This window comes from Oncorhynchus gorbuscha, linkage group LG01 (assembly GCF_021184085.1).
Source record: "Oncorhynchus gorbuscha isolate QuinsamMale2020 ecotype Even-year linkage group LG01, OgorEven_v1.0, whole genome shotgun sequence".
Classification (NCBI taxonomy): Eukaryota; Metazoa; Chordata; class Actinopteri; order Salmoniformes; family Salmonidae; genus Oncorhynchus; species Oncorhynchus gorbuscha.
The window spans coordinates 117,782,407-117,798,458 of record NC_060173.1 but is presented as its reverse complement, the minus strand read 5'-3'; the positions used below and the strand labels follow the sequence as shown (position 1 = coordinate 117,798,458).

Here is a 16,052-nt window from a genome sequence, read left to right as displayed (position 1 = left end):
TGAGAGAGGAGAGAGGAGAGAGAGAAGAGTTGAGAGAGGAGAGAGGAGAGAGAGAAGAGTTGAGAGAGGAGAGAGAGAGAGAGAGAAGAGTTGAGAGAGGAGAGAGAGAAGAGTTGAGAGAGGAGAGAGAGAAGAGTTGAGAGAGGAGAGAGAGAAGAGTTGAGAGAGGAGAGAGAGAAGAGTTGAGAGAGGAGAGAGAGAAGAGTTGAGAGAGGAGAGAGAGAAGAGTTGAGAGAGGAGAGAGAGAAGAGTTGAGAGAGGAGAGAGAGAGAAGAGTTGAGAGAGGAGAGAGAGAAGAGTTGAGAGAAGAGAGAGGAGAGAGAGAAGAGTTGAGAGAGGAGAGAGTTGAGAGAGAGAGAGAAGTTGAGAGAAGAGAGAGAGAAGAGTTGAGAGAGGAGAGAGAGAGAAGAGTTGAGAGAAGAGAAGAGTTGAGAGAAGAGAGAGGAGAGAGAGAAGAGTTGAGAGAAGAGAGAGGAGAGAGAGAAGAGTTGAGAGAAGAGAGAGGAGAGAGAGAAGAGTTGAGAGAAGAGAGAGGAGAGAGAGAAGGGCTACTTTTGAGGATCCTCTCCAAAAAACTAAACTGCCACCTGGCATGAGTGACAGGTTGGCAGGATGAAAGCAGCGTCAGTGAGAACTGCCTCCCCAAAAGCTGAGTGGAAAAAGGCATCCAACTGACGCGAGGTGTGGTGCAACCCGAAAATATAGTTTAGGCCTACTACATTACCTAGAAATAAATATTGATCGGGCGTATCTGCCTGCAAATGGTCCCACACCTATTAAGGCTACATTATACACAACGTAGCTCAAGAGAAAGCGGGAACAGGCGGGTACGGTGTGAAAAGCCAGCGTGAGCAGGCGGGTACGGTATGAATAGCCAGCGTGAGCAGGCGGGTACAGCAGGCGGGTACGGTATGAATAGCCAGCGGGAGCAGGCGGGTACAGCAGGCGGGTACAGTATGAAAAGCCAGCGGGAGCAGGCGGGTACAGTATGAAAAGCCAGCGTGAGCAGGCGGGTACGGTATGAATAGCCAGCGTGAGCAGGCGGGTACAGTATGAAAAGCCAGCGTGAGCAGGCGGGTACAGTATGAAAAGCAAGCGGGTACAGTATGAAAAGCAAGCGGGAGCAGGCGGGTACAGTATGAAAAGCAAGCGGGAGCAGGCGGGTACAGCAAGCGGGTACAGTATGAATAGCCAGCGTGAGCAGGCGGGTACAGTATGAAAAGCCAGCGTGAGCAGGCGGGTACAGCAGGTGGGTACAGTATGAAAAGCAAGTGGGAGCAAGCGGGAGCAGGCGGGTACAGTATGAATAGCCAGCGTGAGCAGGCGGGTACGGTATGAAAAGCCAGCGTGAGCAGGCGGGTACAGTATGAATAGCCAGCGTGAGCAGGCGGGTACAGTATGAAAAGCAGGCGGGAGCAGGCGGGTACAGTATGAAAAGCAGGCGGGTACAGTATGAAAAGCCAGCGTGAGCAGGCGGGTACAGCAGGTGGGTACAGTATGAAAAGCAAGTGGAAGCAAGCGGGAGCAGGCGGGTACAGTATGAATAGCCAGCGTGAGCAGGCGGGTACGGTATGAATAGCCAGCGTGAGCAGGCGGGTACAGTATGAAAAGCCAGCGTGAGCAGGCGGGTACAGTATGAATAGCCAGCGTGAGCAGGCGGGTACAGTATGAAAAGCCAGCGTGAGCAGGCGGGTACAGTATGAAAAGCAAGCGGGTACAGTATGAAAAGCAAGCGGGAGCATGCGGGTACAGTATGAAAAGCAAGCGGGAGCAGGCGGGTACAGCAAGCGGGTACAGTATGAATAGCCAGCGTGAGCAGGCGGGTACAGTATGAAAAGCCAGCGTGAGCAGGCGGGTACAGCAGGTGGGTACAGTATGAAAAGCAAGTGGGAGCAAGCGGGAGCAGGCGGGTACAGTATGAATAGCCAGCGTGAGCAGGCGGGTACGGTATGAATAGCCAGCGTGAGCAGGCGGGTACAGTATGAAAAGCCAGCGTGAGCAGGCGGGTACAGTATGAATAGCCAGCGTGAGCAGGCGGGTACAGTATGAAAAGCAGGCGGGAGCAGGCGGGTACAGTATGAAAAGCAGGCGGGTACAGTATGAAAAGCCAGCGTGAGCAGGCGGGTACAGCAGGTGGGTACAGTATGAAAAGCAAGTGGGAGCAAGCGGGAGCAGGCGGGTACAGTATGAATAGCCAGCGTGAGCAGGCGGGTACGGTATGAATAGCCAGCGTGAGCAGGCGGGTACAGTATGAAAAGCCAGCGTGAGCAGGCGGGTACAGTATGAATAGCCAGCGTGAGCAGGCGGGTACAGTATGAAAAGCAGGCGGGAGCAGGCGGGTACAGTATGAAAAGCAGGCGGGTACAGTATGAAAAGCCAGCGTGAGCAGGCGGGTACAGTATGAAAAGCCAGCGGGAGCAGGCAGGTATGGTACGAAAAGCCAGCGTGAGCAGGCGGGTACAGTATGAAAAGCCAGCGGGAGCAGGCGGGTACAGTATGAAAAGCCAGCGGGAGCAGGCAGGTATGGTACGAAAAGCCAGCGTGAGCAGGCGGGTACAGCAGGCGGGTACAGTATGAAAAGCCAGCGGGAGCAGGAGGGTACAGTATGAAAAGCAGGCGGGTACAGTATGAAAAGCCAGCGTTAGCAGGCTAGTACAGCAGGCGGGTACAGTATGAAAAGCCAGCGGGAGCAGGTGGGTACAGTATGAAAAGCAGGCGGGTACAGTATGAAAAGCCAGCGTGAGCAGGCGGGTACAGCAGGCGGGTACAGTATGAAAAGCCAGCGGGAGCAGGCGGGTACAGTATGAAAAGCAGGCGGGTACAGTATGAAAAGCCAGCGTGAGCAGGCGGGTACAGCAGGCGGGTACAGTATGAAAAGTCAGCGGGAGCAGGTGGGTACAGTATGAAAAGCCAGCGTGAGCAGGCGGGTACAGCAGGCGGGTACAGTATGAAAAGCCAGCGGGAGCAGGCGGGTACAGTATGAAAAGCCAGCGGGAGCAGGCGGGTACAGTATGAAAAGCCAGCGGGAGCAGGCGGGTACAGTATGAAAAGCCAGCGGGAGCAGGCGGGTACAGTATGAAAAGCCAGCGGGAGTAGGCGGGTACAGTATGAAAAGCCAGCGGGAGCAGGCGGGTACAGTATGAAAAGCCAGCGGGAGCAGGCGGGTACAGTATGAAAAGCCAGCGGGAGCAGGTGGGTACAGTATGAAAAGCCAGCGTGAGCAGGCGGGTACAGTATGAAAAGCCAGCGTGAGCAGGCAGGTACAGCAGGCGGGTACAGTATGAAAAGCCAGCGGGAGCAGGGGGATCCGTTTCTCTATAATATATATAGAGAAACGCATCCTCCTGCTCCTCCTTTGGCCGTCTTTCCTTCCAGTTCTCTGCTGCCAATGACTGGAACGAACTACAAAAATCTCTTAAACTGGAAACACTTATCTCCCTCACTAGCTTTAAGCACCAGCTGTCAGAGCAGCTCACAGATCACTGCACCTGTACATAGCCCATCTATAATTTAGCCCAAACAACTACCTATTCCCTAATGTTTTTATTTATTTATTTTGCTCCTTTGCACCCCAGTATCTCTACTTGCACATTCATCTTCTGCACATCTACCATTCCAGTGTTTTACTTGCTATATTGTATTTACTTTATCTCCCTTATCTCACCTCATTTGCTCACAACGTATATAGACTTTTTCTAATGTATTATTGACTGTATGTTTGTTTTACTCCATGTGTAACTCTGTGTTGTTGTCTGTGTCGAACTGCTTTGCTTTATCTTGGCCAGGTAGCAGTTGTAAATGAGAACTTGTTCTCAACTGGCCTACCTGGTTAAATAAAGGTGTTCTCAACTGGCCTACCTGGTTAAATGAAGGTGTTCTCAACTGGCCTACCTGGTTAAATAAAGGTGTTCTCAACTGGCCTACCTGGTGAAATAAAGGTGTTCTCAACTGGCCTACCTGGTGAAATAAAGGTGTTCTCAACTGGCCTACCTGGTTAAATAAAGGTGTTCTCAACTGGCCTACCTGGTTAAATAAAGGTGTTCTCAACTAGCCTACCTGGTTAAATAAAGGTGTTCTCAACTGGCCTACCTGGTTAAATAAAGGTGTTCTCAACTGGCCTACCTGGTGAAATAAAGGTGTTCTCAACTGGCCTACCTGGTTAAATAAAGGTGTTCTCAACTGGCCTACCTGGTTAAATAAAGGTGTTCTCAACTGGCCTACCTGGTTAAATAAAGGTGTTCTCAACTGGCCTCCCTGGTTAAATAAAGGTGTTCTCAACTGGCCTACCTGGTTAAATAAAGGTGTTCTCAACTGGCCTACCTGGTTAAATAAAGGTGAAATAAATCAACAACAAAAGAAATGTCTATAGGACCCCTGAACCCTCCACAACAGAGACCAGCTAGATGTCTATAGGACCCCTCCACAACAGAGACCAGCTAGATGTCTATAGGACCCCTCCACAACAGAGACCATCTAGATGTCTATAGGACCCCTGACCCCTCCACAACAGAGACCATCTAGATGTCTATAGGACCCCTCCACAACAGAGACCAGCTAGATGTCTATAGGTCCCCTGACCCCTCCACAACAGAGACCAGCTAGATGTCTATAGGACCCCTGACCCCTCCACAACAGAGACCATCTAGATGTCTATAGGACCCCTCCACAACAGAGACCATCTAGATGTCTATAGGACCCCTCCACAACAGAGACCATCTAGATGTCTATAGGTCCCCTGACCCCTCCACAACAGAGACCATCTAGATGTCTATAGGACCCCTCCACAACAGAGACCATCTAGATGTCTATAGGACCCCTGACCCCTCCACAACAGAGACCATCTAGATGTCTATAGGACCCCTCCACAACAGAGACCATCTAGATGTCTATAGGTCCCCTGACCCCTCCACAACAGAGACCATCTAGATGTCTATAGGTCCCCTGACCCCTCCACAACAGAGACCAGCTAGATGTCTATAGGTCCCCTGACCCCTCCACAACAGAGACCATCTAGATGTCTACAGGTCCCCTCCACAACAGAGACCAGCTAGATGTCTATAGGTTCCCTCCACAACAGAGACCATCTAGATGTCTATAGGTCCCCTGACCCCTCCACAACAGAGACCATCTAGATGTCTATAGGTCCCCTGACCCCTCCACAACAGAGACCAGCTAGATGTCTATAGGTTCCCCTGACCCCTCTACAACAGAGACCAGCTAGATGTCTACAGGTCCCCTCCACAACAGAGACCAGCTAGATGTCTATAGGTTCCCTCCACAACAGAGACCAGCTAGATGTCTATAGGTTCCCTCCACAACAGAGACCAGCTAGATGTCTATAGGACCCCTCCACAACAGAGACCAGCTAGATGTCGATAGGTTCCCTCCACAACAGAGACCAGCTAGATGTCTATAGGACCCCTCCACAACAGAGACCAGCTAGATGTCTATAGGTCCCCTGACCCCTCCACAACAGAGACCAGCTAGATGTCTATAGGACCCCTCCACAACAGAGACCAGCTAGATGTCTATAGGTCCCCTGACCCCTCCACAACAGAGACCAGCTAGATGTCTATAGGACCCCTCCACAACAGAGACCAGCTAGATGTCTATAGGACCCCTCCACAACAGAGACCAGCTAGATGTCTATAGGTCCCCTGACCCCTCCACAACAGAGACCAGCTAGATGTCTATAGGTCCCCTGACCCCTCCACAACAGAGACCAGCTAGATGTCTATAGGACCCCTCCACAACAGAGACCAGCTAGATGTCTACAGGTCCCCTGACCCCTCTACAACAGAGACCAGCTAGATGTCTATAGGTCCCCTGACCCCTCTACAACAGAGACCAGCTAGATGTCTATAGGTCCCCTCTACAACAGAGACCAGCTAGATGTCTATAGGTCCCCTCTACAACAGAGACCAGCTAGATGTCTATAGGTCCCCTCCACAACAGAGACCAGCTAGATGTCTATAGGTTCCCCTGACCCCTCCACAACAGAGACCAGCTAGATGTCTATAGGTCCCCTGACCCCTCCACAACAGAGACCAGCTAGATGTCTATAGGTCCCCTGACCCCTCCACAACAGAGACCAGCTAGATGTCTATAGGACCCCTCCACAACAGAGACCAGCTAGATGTCTACAGGTCCCCTGACCCCTCTACAACAGAGACCAGCTAGATGTCTATAGGTCCCCTGACCCCTCTACAACAGAGACCAGCTAGATGTCTATAGGTCCCCTGACCCCTCTACAACAGAGACCAGCTAGATGTCTATAGGTCCCCTGACCCCTCTACAACAGAGACCAGCTAGATGTCTATAGGTCCCCTCTACAACAGAGACCAGCTAGATGTCTACAGGTCCCCTCCACAACAGAGACCAGCTAGATGTCTATAGGTCCCCTCTACAACAGAGACCAGCTAGATGTCTATAGGTCCCCTCTACAACAGAGACCAGCTAGATGTCTATAGGTCCCCTCTACAACAGAGACCATCTAGATGTCTATAGGACCCCTCCACAACAGAGACCAGCTAGATGTCTATAGGTTCCCCTGACCCCTCCACAACAGAGACCAGCTAGATGTCTATAGGTCCCCTGACCCCTCCACAACAGAGACCAGCTAGATGTCTATAGGTCCCCTGACCCCTCCACAACAGAGACCAGCTAGATGTCTATAGGTTCCCTCCACAACAGAGACCAGCTAGATGTCTATAGGTTCCCTCCACAACAGAGACCAGCTAGATGTCTATAGGACCCCTCCACAACAGAGACCAGCTAGATGTCTATAGGTCCCCTGACCCCTCCACAACAGAGACCAGCTACATGTCTATAGGACCCCTCCACAACAGAGACCAGCTAGATGTCTATAGGACCCCTCCACAACAGAGACCAGCTAGATGTCTATAGGTCCCCTGACCCCTCCACAACAGAGACCAGCTAGATGTCTATAGGACCCCTCCACAACAGAGACCAGCTAGATGTCTATAGGACCCCTCCACAACAGAGACCAGCTAGATGTCTATAGGACCCCTCCACAACAGAGACCAGCTAGATGTCTACAGGTCCCCTGACCCCTCTACAACAGAGACCAGCTAGATGTCTACAGGTCCCCTGACCCCTCTACAACAGAGACCAGCTAGATGTCTATAGGTCCCCTGACCCCTCTACAACAGAGACCAGCTAGATGTCTACAGGTCCCCTCCACAACAGAGACCAGCTAGATGTCTATAGGTCCCCTCTACAACAGAGACCAGCTAGATGTCTATAGGTCCCCTCTACAACAGAGACCATCTAGATGTCTATAGGACCCCTCCACAACAGAGACCAGCTAGATGTCTATAGGTTCCCCTGACCCCTCCACAACAGAGACCAGCTAGATGTCTATAGGTCCCCTGACCCCTCCACAACAGAGACCAGCTAGATGTCTATAGGTCCCCTGACCCCTCCACAACAGAGACCAGCTAGATGTCTATAGGTTCCCTCTACAACAGAGACCAGCTAGATGTCTATAGGTTCCCCTGACCCCTCCACAGCAGAGACCAGCTAGATGTCTATAGGTTCCCTCCACAACAGAGACCAGCTAGATGTCTATAGGTTCCCTCCCCTACAACAGAGACCAGCTAGATGTCTATAGATCCCCTGACCCCTCCACAGCAGAGACCAGCTAGATGTCTATAGGACCCCTCCACAGCAGAGACCAGCTAGATGTCTATAGGACCCCTCCACAGCAGAGACCAGCTGTTTCAGATGAGGATGGAAGGACTTGAGATTCCTCACCGATGACAAATGCCTGTTAGATTTTTTTCCCCTCAGTCTCAAAAAAGTATTTTTTGAAAGCACATTTTCTCATCTCCTCCCAACTGCATGTGCCGCCATAGAAATAGAAGGAATAGAACAGGCATCCCCATTCAATTCAAAGATGCAGCCATTGCAAGTGTCCCCGTGGGAGCGAAGCAGGAAGTACAAAACAGGAAGTGCAAATATACACAACTGTTCACAAGTTCAGGGTCACTTAGAAATGTCCTTGTTTTTGAAATAAAAATATGCTTTTGTCCATTAAAATAAGATCAAATTGATCAGAAAGACAGTGTAGACATTGTTCATGACTACCGTAGCTGGAAACGGTGTACAGAGGCCCATTATCAGCAATTCAAGTTTATCATTGTAAAAGGCTAATTGATCATTAGAAAACCCTTTTGCAATTATGTTAGCACAGCTGAAAACTGTTCTTCTGATTATAGAAGCAATAAAACTGGCCTTCTTTAGACTAGTTGAGTATCTGAGAGGGTGAATGGGCAAGACAAAAACTCTAAATGCCTTTGAACAGGTGTATGGTAGTAGGTACCAGGTGCACTGGTTTGTGTCAAGAACTGCAACGCTGCTGGGTTTTCCACACTCAACAAATTCCTGTGTGTATCAAGAATGTTCCACCAACCAAAGGACATCCAGCCAACTTGACACAAATGTGGGAAGCATCGGAGTCAACAAGGACCAGCATCCCTGTGGAACGCTTTCGACAGTCCATGCCCTGACGAATTGAGGCTGTTGAGGGCAAACCTCTCGTTTGGGGGTGGGGGTGGGGTGCAACTCAATATTAGGAAGGTGTTCTTAGTGTTTTGTACACTCAGTGTAGGGTTATGTAGGGTTATCTGATAGAGTTGTCTACCCTACCTGACACAAAGGAAACAGGACACACATAAGCAAATGTTCACATACGAATCACTGCAGAGATTCATCACTGGATCCAACGCAATACAGCACAGCTGTACCAGTAGTTGTTCATTTTATGGCCCTGCTCTCCGGCCCTGCTCTCCGGCCCTGCTCTCCGGCCCTGCTCTCCGGCCCTGCTCTCCGGCCCCGCTCTCCGGCCCCGCTCTCCGGCCCCGCTCTCCGGCCCCGCTCTCCGGCCCCGCTCTCCGGCCCCGCTCTCCGGCCCCGCTCTCCGGCCCCGCTCTCCGGCCCCGCTCTCCGGCCCCGCTCTCCGGCCCCACTCTCCGGCCCCACTCTCTGGCCCTACTCTCTGGCCCTACTCTCTGGCCCTACTCTCCGGCCCTCCTCTCCGGCCCTACTCTCCGGCCCTGCTCTCTGGCCCTACTCTCCGGCCCTGCTCTCCGGCCCTATTGTGAAAGGTGGATTCAGCAGATGCAGAGATCAGGGTGTAGAATGCAACCTACATATGTTTATGACATTAACCCGTTCAGCCAATAAAAACAACCAGATTTTAGTCTGGTTTACATTACAACTGGCATGTGTTCGTCTGGGAATATTGCGGATTATCAAACTAGATGCTCATTCTCCAGTTAGAAATCCTGAGTGTAGAAGCAGCGTGACACCGTCAGATAAAGTCAACCCGGCCCTACGTCATCATTTACCGGGGACGCTTGTCTATACATTTTTATTTTATTTTATCTGACCGTATACCTAGATTTTAGGCACATGCTGAGGATCAGACAGGCCTCTCATCAGACTGAGGCAAGGGAACATCACTACAGGGGCTCTCTTTAACCACTAAAACCAGCCTAATATACATTTTGTAAAGATGAATAGTTTGTTGAGAATAGCATTTTAATAAGGTGTCCCATTCGGTATTGCGTCCGAGATGAAGCAACAGTTCTGCGATGAGAGTCTGGAAATGACAGGATGTCAAACCCACAGACATTTAACACTGGGACGAGAACACGCCCATGTCAATGCCTCGCCGCGCCTCGATCATCTGTCTAATTAACTGTTTACATTCACGAAAGACAAAAACTAGGAACATGTTCCCTATTAGGACTAGGATACTAAATCTAAACCTTTACTTGGCATTATTCTCTACGGCAATAGTGTTCACAGGCCAGGAGCTATCCAAGGCTTTCTCTCTGTGCTTGTCCATCCTGCGGCATAAACTACATACTCAATTGCCAGCTGCAGATGCCTTCAATTCTAATCTGCTGCCTTCGTTGAAATGCATGAGCATGGTAGCAAGGTCTCCTAGTGCGTTTTCGGCCTAGCGATAAATCCAGGTTTATTATTGCATTCAAAATGTGCCATTTGTGTTTCCAAATGTCTCAATATCTCACCGCTGTAGAAATCTGGGCTATTTCATGGTAACCTGATGTGGTAATCCGATGTAATAGTGTAACATTCAACATTGTACAGCATTTTAACCTCCAGTAAATCAATGCAATGTACATCTGAGATCATTTAGAAAATGCAGCGCTAGAAAATAAAGGTGACTTTAACGAGAGAGAAAGGAAACGGATAACGTTTACTTACTGTCACAAATCCAGAACGTTTTCCTCGGGAATCCAACGTAAAAACTGGTAGGCTTAAATGTGTCGCAAATCCGGGTGTCAATGCAATATTGTGGTGTTCAGAAGTGAACGGTTTTCACCGCTGCTCCATTCCGGGGAAATCAGCCGGGAGTGCGCCTACATGGATGCGCGTTCCCGAATTCCTGTTTCCTGTCCAGCCCGAAACCAACCCTGCAATCATTCTTGACCAATCAACCAAACCAAGCTAAAACAAAACGCCATTTATTTGATAGGCAATCGTATACACACACTGGACAGTTTATTAGGTACAACTTCTCTCTGGAAATGAATCGCTCATAGAGAGAGTGAGTCACGTGGCCACGGCTTGCTATTTAAAGCAGGCAGACAGGCATGAAGGCCTTCAGGTAAAGAGCGTCTCTGGTTTGAAGTGGCGGGAATACAGGGTTTAGCTTTCAAGGAGCCTGAAAAGAGTGTTTGACTTGGGAAAGTGTCATATTTTCAGAAGGAGTCAGGAAATTGGTTAACGGAGAAAGATTGGAGTGAGAGAGAGGAGATTGAGAAAGATAAGAGGATGAGTTTGAATCTGTTGAAGTTGACAGCATTATGTTATGAGGTTATGTTGAAGAGGTTATGTTGAAGAACACTGGTGTCAAGTTCAAACAGAATTCACCAGTTTGAGTTCTGGAAGTGAAATGTGTAGGTGTTTGTGAGGAGCCCGAACCTTGCATTGATGGACATGATAAAGTTGAAGTCTGAAGTTTACATATGTAACAGTTAAGCTTCCGTCCCTCTCCTCGCCCCAACCCGGGCTCGAAACAGAAACCCTCTGCACATATCAACAACTGACACCCACGAAGCATCGTTACCCATCGCTCCACAAAAGCCACGGCCCTTGCAGAGCAAGGGGAACTACTACTTCAAGGTCTCAAAGATAGTGATGTCACCGATTGAAACGCTATTAGCGCGCACCACCGCTAACTAGCTAGCCATTTCACATCGGTTACACATACACCTTAGCCAAATACATTTAAACTCAGTTTTCCACAATTCCTAAGTTTACATACTCAATTAATATTTGGTAGAGTTGCCTTTAAATTGTTTAACTTGGGTCAAAAGTTTTGGGTAGCCTTCCACAAGCTTCCCACAATATGTAGGGTGAATTTTGGCCCATTCCTCCTGACAGAGCTGGTGTAACAAAGTCAGGTTTGTAGGCCTCCTTGCTTGCACTTTTTCAGTTCTGCCCACAAATGTTCTATAGGATTGAGGTCAGGGCTTTGTGATGGCCACTCCAATACCTTGACTTTGATGTCTTTAAGCCATTTTGCCACAACTTTGGAAGTATGCTTGGGGTCATTGTCCATTTGGAAGATCCATTTGCGACCAAGCTTTAACTTCCTGACTGATGTCTTGATGTTGCTTCAATATATCCACATAATTTTCCTTCCTCATGATGGCATCTATTTTGAGAAGTGCACCAGTTCCTCCTGTAGCAACACCCCCCCCCACAACATGATGCTGCCACCCCCGTGCTTCACTGTCCTTCGGCTTGCAAGCCTCCCCCTTTTTCCTCCAAACATAACGATGGTCATTATGGCCAAACAGTTATATTTTTGTTCCATTAGACCAGATGATATTTCTCCAAAAGGTATGATATTTGTCCCCATGTGCAGTTGCAAACTGTAGACTGGCTTTTTAAAAGCGGTTTTGGAGCAGTGGCTTCTTCCTTGCTGAGCAGCATTTCAGGTTATGTCGATATAGGACTCGTTTTACTGTGTATATAGATACTTTTGTGCCTGTTTCCTCCAGCATCTTCACAAGGTCGTTTGCTGTCGTTCTGGGATTGATTTGCACTTTTCGCACCAAGTACGTTCATCTCTAGGAGACAGAGCGCGTCTCCTTCCTGAGCGGTATGACGGCTGCGTGGTCCCATGGTGTTTATACTTGCGTACTATTGTTTGTACAGATGAACGTGGTACCTTCAGGCGTTTGGAAATTGTTCCCAGGATGAACCAGACTTGTGGAGGTCTGCAAAAGTTATTGGCTGATTTTCCATGATGTCAAGCGAAGAGGCACTGAGTTTGAAGGTAGGCCTTGAAATACATCCACAGGTACACTTCCAATTGACTGAAATGATGTCAATTAGCCTCAGAAGCTTCTAAAGCTATGACATCATTTTCTGGAATTTTCCAAGCTGTTTAAAGGCATAGTCAACTTAGTGTATGTAAACTTCTGAAAACTGGAATTGTGATGTAGTGAATTATAAGTGAAATAATCTATCTGTAAACAATTGTTGGAAAAATGACTTGTGTCATGCACAAAGTAGATGTCCTAACCGACTTGCCAAAACTATAGTTTGTTAACAAGACATTTGTGGAGTGGTTGAAAAACACATTTTAATGACTCCAACATAGGTGTATGTAAACTTCCGACTTCAACTGTATGTTTCAGTCCGGTGAGATTTTTTGAAGAGGGTGGAACCAGGCCTTTTGGCTGATCCATGGGTGGTTTCAGGGTTGGGTTGGGTTGTTTCGGTCTGCAGGGGGGGCCAGCTACAACTTGGCCTGGCGGTCTGCAGGGGGGTCCAGCTACAACTTGGTCGGCGGTCAGCAGGGGGGCAGCTACATCTTGGCCGGCGGTCTGCAGGGGGGCCAGCTACAACTTGGTCGGCGGTCTGCAGGGGGGCCAGCTACAACTTGGTCGGCGGCCTGCAGGGGGGCCAGCTACAACTTGGTCGGCGGTCTGCAGGGGGGCCAGCTACATCTTGGTCAGCGGTCTGCAGGGTCAGCGGTCTGCAGGGGGGGGGGGGGCAGCTACATCTTGGCCGGCGGTCTGCAGGGGGGCCAGCTACAACTTGGCCGGCGGTCTGCAGGGGGGCCAGCTACAACTTGGCCGGCGGTCTGCAGGGGGGGCCAGCTACAACTTGGCCGGCGGTCTGCAGGGGGGGGGGCAGCTACATCTTGGCCGGCGGTCTGCAGGGGGGGCAGCTACATCTTGGCCGGCGGTCTCCAGGGGCTGAGTGAAATTGATCGAGTGAAAACTGTTAGCGATCTTGTCATAGAGATGACTGGGTTTGCGGCTAAGCTAGGCTAAGCTATGCTATGCTAGGCTAAGCTATGCTAGGCTAAGCTAAGCTAGGCTATGCCGTAGAATAACAAAAGACAAAATGTCGCCAGCTAATATTCTGTTTTAACTTATTGATTTTTCGCTCTACTGAGGTAATATCGTGCTTTATTTTCTACTCCCAACCCAAGTGTTATATATAACAGAGCTGTATTATATTATACCTCTAACGCTATGCTAACTACGCTAATGCTAGCCTGTCAAGCCTATAGGGTTGCGATTATCAAATTTCATATATCAAATGTATTTATAAAGCCCTTCCTACATCAGCTGATATCACAAAGTGCTGTACAGAAACCCAGCCTAAAACCCCAAACAGCAAACCATGCAGGTGTAGAAGCACGGTGGCTAGAGAAAACTCCCTAGAAAGGCCAGAACCTAGGAAGAAACCTAGAGAGGAACCAGGCTATGAGGGGTGGCCAGTCCTCTTCTGGCTGTACCGGGTGGAGATTATAACAGAACATGGCCAAGATGTTCAAATGTTCATAAATGACCAGCAGGGTCATGCACTATTAGATTATTGGCTACAGTTAGCAGGCTACAGTTAGCAGGCTCAGTTAGCAGGCTACAGTTAGCAGGCTACAGTTAGCATGCTCAGTTAGCATGCTCAGTTAACAGGCTCAGTTAGCAGGCTCAGTTAACAGGCGCAGTTAGCAGGCTCAGTTAACAGGCTACAGTTAGCAGGCTACAGTTAGCAGGCTACAGTTAGCAGGCTCAGTATTGAAATGGCTGTACTGGTTTATGGTTAATTTAACAGGCTTATGCATTTTATTGAAACATGAGGTTAAACTAAATCCTCAGAAATTTATGTTTTTAAATACAAGTCAATGTATTAACTAGTATGACTGTTTTACACTGAACAAAAATATAAGTGTTGGTCCCATGTTTTCATGAGCTGAAAAAAAAGATCCCAGAAAATGTTCCATACGCACACAAAGTTTATTTCTCTCAAATTTTGTGCACAAATTTGTTTACATCCCTGTCAGTGAGCATTTCTCCTTCACCAAGATAATCCATCCACCTGACAGGTTTATCATATCATGAAGCTGATTAAACAGCATGATCATTACACTGGTGCATCTTGTGCTGGGGAGTTTTGAGGGTGAATGCAATTGGCATGCATGACTGCAGGAATGTCCCGCTGAACTGTTGCCAGAGACATGAATGTTAATTTCTCTACCATAAGTCGCCTCCAACATTCTTTTAGAGAATTTGGCAGTACGTCCAACCGGCCTCACAAACGCAGACCTCGTATAACCACGCCAACCCTGAACCTTCACATCTTCTTCACCTGCGGGATCATCTGAGGAGGGGGGGGGGGGGGCTGAGTCGAGACCTGGTTACTGTATATCCAGGGGCTGAGTCGAGACCTGGTTACTGTATGTCCAGGGGCTGAGTCGAGACCTGGTTACTGTATGTCCAGGGGCTGAGTGGAGACCACTGGTTACTGTATGTCCAGGGGCTGAGTGGAGACCACTGGTTACTGTATGTCCAGGGGCTGAGTCGAGACCTGGTTACTGTATGTCCAGGGGCTGAGTGGAGACCTGGTTACTGTATGTCCAGGGGCTGAGTGGAGACCACTGGTTACTGTATGTCCAGGGGCTGAGTGGAGACCACTGGTTACTGTATATCCAGGGGCTGAGTGGAGACCACTGGTTACTGTATGTCCAGGGGCTGAGTGGAGACCACTGGTTACTGTATGTCCAGGGGCTGAGTGGAGACCACTGGTTACTGTATATCCAGGGGCTGAGTGGAGACCACTGGTTACTGTATGTCCAGGGGCTGAGTGGAGACCTGGTTACTGTATATCCAGGGACTGAGTGGAAACCACTGGTTACTGTATATCCAGGGGCTGAGTGGAGACCACTGGTTACTGTATGTCCAGGGGCTGAGTGGAGACCACTGGTTACTGTATGTCCAGGGGCTGAGTGGAGACCACTGGTTACTGTATATCCAGGGGCTGAGTGGAGACCACTGGTTACTGTATATCCAGGGGCTGAGTGGAGACCACTGGTTACTGTATGTCCAGGGGCTGAGTGGAGACCTGGTTACTGTATATCCAGGGACTGAGTGGAGACCTGGTTACTGTATGTCCAGGGGCTGAGTGGAGACCACTGGTTACTGTATGTCCAGGGGCTGAGTGGAGACCTGGTTACTGTATGTCCAGGGGCTGAGTGGAGACCACTGGTTACTGTATGTCCAGGGGCTGAGTGGAGACCACTGGTTACTGTATATCCAGGGGCTGAGTGGAGACCACTGGTTACTGTATGTCCAGGGGCTGAGTGGAGACCTGGTTACTGTATATCCAGGGGCTGATCCAGGGGGGGCTGAGTGGAGACCACTGGTTACTGTATATCCAGGGGCTGAGTGGAGACCACTGGTTACTGTATATCCAGGGGCTGAGTGGAGACCACTGGTTACTGTATGTCCAGGGGCTGAGTGGAGACCTGGTTACTGTATATCCAGGGGCTGAGTGGAGACCACTGGTTACTGTATATCCAGGGTTACTGTATATCCAGGGGCTGAGTGGAGACCACTGGTTACTGTATGTCCAGGGGCTGAGTGGAGACCACTGGTTACTGTATGTCCAGGGGCTGATGGAGACCACTCCCAGGGGCTGAGTGGAGACCACTGGTTACTGTATATCCAGGGGCTGAGTGGAGACCACTGGTTACT

The 16,052-nt window shown here is 49.5% G+C and overlaps 1 pseudogene; it reads right to left on the bottom strand.

The window, feature by feature from the left end:
- LOC124033801 overlaps positions 1-10,463 on the bottom strand; it is a 185,824-nt pseudogene extending 175,361 nt beyond the window's left edge.
- Positions 10,464-16,052: the final 5,589 nt, after the last annotated feature.